The sequence below is a fragment of the Procambarus clarkii genome, chromosome 15, assembly GCF_040958095.1.
Source record: "Procambarus clarkii isolate CNS0578487 chromosome 15, FALCON_Pclarkii_2.0, whole genome shotgun sequence".
NCBI classification, from domain to species: Eukaryota; Metazoa; Arthropoda; class Malacostraca; order Decapoda; family Cambaridae; genus Procambarus; species Procambarus clarkii.
Window position 1 is genome coordinate 22,253,942 of NC_091164.1, and position 6,741 is coordinate 22,260,682.

The window sequence follows — 6,741 nt, forward strand, 5'->3', positions numbered from 1 at the left end:
CGACGGTGACCTGGGGGACGGAGACCAGGTCACCGGCCACCGACGGTGACCTGGGGGACGGAGACCAGGTCACTGGCCACCGACGGTGACCTGGGGGACGGAGACCAGGTCACCAGCCACCGACGGTGACCTGGGGGACGGAGACCAGGTCACTGGCCACCGACGGTCACCTGGGGGACGGAGACCAGGTCACTGGCCACCGACGGTGACCTGGGGTCTCTACACTCAGCTACCAACACAAGTCTTGAGACAATGACCATATAACAGTTAACTTTGACCATCAGCGATTACCATGTAGTCGACAATATAGTTTCAGGACAGGTTGTTCTGCTGTTAATCTCCTCAGCTTCTCCATTAAGTGGTATCAGTTATTGGATGAATGATTGCCTCTTGTGTTTCACTGCACGTTGCAGGAGCCCCACGGACGCCACCACCATACACTGCCCGCCACACCTCATATCCCTGACTTCATCCTACTACTAATAATGAATTACCTTCATGAACGGACTATTTGTTTTGAAATCTTTCTTCAGTAAATACTATTTCTCATCCCTGAAGCTCAAACCTTTGATGAAGGCTGCAAACACCTATTTTTGCATGTTACATATACAATACATGTGTTTATGTAAGAGACTTTACATATGGTACGAGAGTCAAGATTAACAAGATGCATCATCTCCAGCTCGGGCAGGCGGTGTCACGTTACACGAATGAGAGAGCGCAAGAGCTGATAATTTTTGCGTCATATTGCAACTGGCTGAGGCATAAGAATAATTTGCATGCCCAATCACCGAGCACTGGTTCGACTGGAACAACTGGATAAACTAGTTAATTCTGGAACAATAACTTCTTGTTACGAAACTTAAAAGTTTCCATAAATAAAAATGGGTCTGTCACTCTACCTTTGTTATGGACCCTATTGTAATTGTATAAGTTCTTAATAATAGCGACTTATAAAGTTCATAAGGTTTTACTAGCAGTGGGAAGAGGTCCACTCCTTCTGGGTCTAGTTTCTAATTGAATAGCCTTTAACCCTTCACCAGGATATTATCTAAAGGCATATTCAGTTTAGGAAAGTTAAGGTGGGCTAAAGGAAGCCAAGACTCTCTTAATAATGACAGTTATATGTTATTTAATGACATACTAGCAGTATGATTGTCAAACTCCTCACTAAACTAGGCACATAGTGTGAACATATACTATAACATGGGTCTAATATATTTCCAATACTTGTCCCGCAATTCCGAATGTACAAACTACGGTTATATTTGCCACAAGTCGTGTAAAATACTTCTGTAATTTAATATACGCCAAAATAGTGGCACTGGCACATTATAGATCATGTTGCAAGTTCTTTGCAACACTTAATCTAACAATAAGACAAGAAAATTTGGCCGATAAGAATGCCATAAATCATTCGATAATTTTCACATAAAATAATAGCAAATAACATGGCGCCGCCACTGCAGTCTGGGACTCTCAGGCACAAACAAGGCAAATATATATTGACTATTGTTCCGTCATTCACTCCGCCTCTGACACCAACATCTGGAACAGTACAAAATTTAAAATGTAACTAATAATGGCATCAGATTTTAACAAACCAAAAGGTTAATCTTTGACAAAGTAACATACATGTGTTTGAGGGCCGAATTAAATCTCTTTCCAAATTTGCATAATTTGCCCTATTTAAAACTTCATAAGACAACCACAAAATGAATTACTGCATCATGGTAAGAACCAGTTGAGATAGAGAGTAGAAATAGCCTAAGCTGGTATATCCATTTGAGATGTGTTTAATTATCTCAATAAACTTACTTGAAGATGAACTTGAGATGGAGCTGGGAAAGTATTTCATCGTCTGCCCTGGAAGTCACTCACGTATTTCAATAGTTGAGTTTATACTGTCATACTTTTATGTGAGAGTGAACCCCAGTCCTTCCTTTACTCTCAACTTTACATATAACTCCCTACTCTCCCGAAACTATAGATGAACCATTGATATGAAATACTCAACAATACAGGAAGACTATGTTTCATGCAATGCATTTACATAATGAAAATTATAGTGCCATCGACGTCATTTATCAATCGGTCATTTACCGGTCATTTATTGATCGGTCATTGAAACAGTTTCTGAAATGCGTCTCTGAATGCGGCGAGCTGAAAGTCGTAGACGTTTGTGATTCTTGTTGAAAGTGTGAAGATTTATCTGAGTATGTGTGTCATGTCTTGAGTTTTTATTGAGGAGTAAATATACATCTGGTTAGTTGTGTTTACTTAGCCAGGATCTCAACACTGGTAGGATTGTTAAGATAAACATTGTTCAGTAGTTTGACGCAAATTTCTAATCAATTATTATCATTTATATATACCAATCAATAGCTCCCACACAAACACCAACCCCACACTAACACCAACCCCACACTAACACCAACCCCACACTAACACCAACCCCACACTAACACCCACCCTACACCAACACCAACCCTACACTAACACCAACTCCACACTAACCCCAACTCCACACTAACACCAACCCCACACTAACACCAACCCCACACTAACACCAACCCCACACTAACACCAACCCCACACTAACACCCACCCTACACCAACACCAACCCTACACTAACACCAACTCCACACTAACACCAACCCCACACTAACACCAACCCCACACTAACACCAACCCTACACTAACACCCACCCTACACTAACACCAACCCCACACTAACACCAACCCCACACTAACACCAACCCCACACTAACACCAACCCCACACTAACACCAACCCCACACTAACACCCACCCTACACTAACACCCACCCTACACTAACACCACCCCTACACTAACACCAACTCCACACTAACACCAACCCCACACTAACACCAACGCCACACTAACACCAACCCCACACTAACACCAACCCCACACTAACACCCACCCTACACTAACACCACCCCTACACTAACACCAACTCCACACTAACACCAACCCCACACTAACACCCACCCTACACTAACACCAACCCCACACTAACACCCACCCTACACTAACACCAACCCCACACTAACACCAACCCCACACTAACATCAACCCCACACTAACACCAACCCTACACTAACACCAACCCCACACTAACACCAACCCCACACTAACACCCACCCCACACTAACACCAACCCCACACTAACACCCACCCTACACTAACACCAACCCCACACTAACACCAACCCCACACTAACACCAACCCTACACTAACACCAACCCCACACTAACACCAACCCCACACTAACACCAACCCCACACTAACACCAACCCTACACTAACACCAACCCCACACTAACACCCACCCCACACTAACACCAACCCCACACTAACACCAACCCCACACTAACACCAACCCCACACTAACACCAACCCTACACTAACACCAACCCCACACTAACACCAACCCCACACTAACACCAACCCCACACTAACACCAACCCCACACTAACACCCACCCTACACTAACACCAACCCAACACTAACACCAAATCCACACTAACACCAACCCCACACTAACACCCACTCTACACTAACACCAACCCCACACTAACACCAACTCCACACTAACACCCACCCTACACTAACACCAACCCTACACTAACACCAACCCCACACTAACACCAACTCCACACTAACACCCACCCTACACTAACACCAACCCTACACTAACACCAACCCCACACTAACACCAACCCCACACTAACACCAACCCTACACTAACACCAACCCCACACTAACACCAACCCCACACTAACACCCACCCTACACTAACACCAACCCTACACTAACACCAACCCCACACTAACACCAACTCCACACTAACACCCACCCTACACTAACACCAACCCTACACTAACACCAACCCCACACTAACACCAACCCCACACTAACACCAACCCCACACTAACACCAACCCCACACTAACACCAACCCCACACTAACACCAACTCCACACTAACACCCACCCTACACTAACACCAACCCCACACTAACACCAACCACACACTAACACCAACCCCACACTAACACCCACCCTACACTAACACCAACCCTACACTAACACCAACCCCACACTAACACCAACCTCACACTAACACCAACCTCACACTAACACCCATCCCACACTAACACCAACCCCACACTAACACCAACCCCACACTAACACCAACCCCACACTAACACCAACCCCACACTAACACCAACCCCACACTAACACCAACCCTACACTAACAGCAACCCCACACTAACACCAACCCCACACTAACACCAACCCCACACTAACACCAACCCTACACTAACACCAACCCCACACTAACACCAACCCCACACTAACACCAACCCTACACTAACACCAACCCCACACTAACACCAACCTCACACTAACACCAACCCCACACTAACACCAACCCCACACTAACACCAACCCCACACTAACACCAAAATCACACTAACACCAACCCCACACTAACACCAACCCCACACTAACACCAACCCTACACTAACAGCAACCCCGCACTAACACCAACCCCACACTAACACCAACCTCTCACTAACACCAACCCCACACTAACACCAACCCTACACTAACACCAACCCCACACTAACACCAACCCCACACTAACACCAACCCTACACTAACACCAACCCCACACTAACACCAACCTCACACTAACACCAACCCCACACTAACACCAACCCCACACTAACACCAACCCCACACTAACACCAACCCCACACTAACACCAACCCTACACTAACACCAACCCCACACTAACACCAACCTCACACTAACACCAACCCCACACTAACACCAACCCCACACTAACACCAAAATCACACTAACACCAACCCCACACTAACACCAACCCCACACTAACACCAACCCTACACTAACAGCAACCCCGCACTAACACCAACCCCACACTAACACCAACCTCTCACTAACACCAACCCCACACTAACACCAACCCTACACTAACACCAACCCCACACTAACACCAACCTCACACTAACACCAACCCCACACTAACACCAACCCCACACTAACACCAAAATCACACAAACACCAACCCCACACTAACACCAACCCCACACTAACACCAACCTCACACTAACACCAACCCCACACTAACACCAACCCTACACTAACATCAACCCCACACTAACACCAACCTCACACTAACACCAACCCCACACTAACACCAACCCTACACTAACACCAACCCCACACTAACACCAACCTCACACTAACACCAACCCCACACTAACACCAAAATCACACAAACACCAACCCCACACTAACACCAACCCCACACTAACACCAACCTCACACTAACACCAACCCCACACTAACACCAACCCTACACTAACATCAACCCCACACTAACACCAACCTCACACTAACACCAACCCCACACTAACACCAACCCTACACTAACACCAACCCCACACTAACACCAACCTCACACTAACACCAACCCCACACTAACACCCACCCCACACTAACACCAACCTCACACTAACACCAACCCTACACTAACACCAACCCCACATTAACACCAACCTCACACTAACACCAACCCTACACTAACACCAACCCCACACTAACACCAACCTCACACTAACACCAACCCCACACTAACACCAACCTCACACTAACACACACCCCACACAAACACCAACCCCACACTAACACCAACCCCACAATAACACCAACCCCACACTAACACCAACCCCACACTAACACCAACCTCATACTAACACCAACCCCACATTAACACCAACCCCATACTAACACCAACCCCAAACTAACACCAACCCTACACTAACATCAACCCCACACTAACACCAACCTCACACTAACACCAACCCCACACTAACACCAACCCTACACTAACACCAACCCCACACTAACACCAACCTCACACTAACACCAACCCCACACTAACACCCACCCCACACTAACACCAACCTCACACTAACACCAACCCCACACTAACACCAACCTCACACTAACACACACCCCACACAAACACCAACCCCACACTAACACCAACCCCACAATAACACCAACCCCAAACTAACACCAACCCCACACTAACACCAACCTCACACTAACACACACCCCACACAAACACCAACCCCACACTAACACCAACCCCACAATAACACCAACCCCAAACTAACACCAACCCCACACTAACACCAACCTCATACTAACACCAACCCCACATTAACACCAACCCCATACTAACACCAACCCCACACTAACACCAACCCTACACTAACATCAACCCCACACTAACACCAACCTCACACTAACACCAACCCCACACTAACACCAACCCTACACTAACACCAACCCCACATTAACACCAACCTCACACTAACACCAACCCTACACTAACACCAACCCCACACTAACACCAACCTCACACTAACACCAACCCCACACTAACACCAACCCCACACTAACACCAACCTCACACTAACACCAACCCTACACTAACACCAACCCCACATTAACACCAACCTCACACTAACACCAACCCTACACTAACACCAACCCCACACTAACACCAACCTCACACTAACACCAACCCCACACTAACACCAACCCCACACTAACACCAACCTCACACTAACACACACCCCACACTAACACCAACCCCACACTAACACCAACCC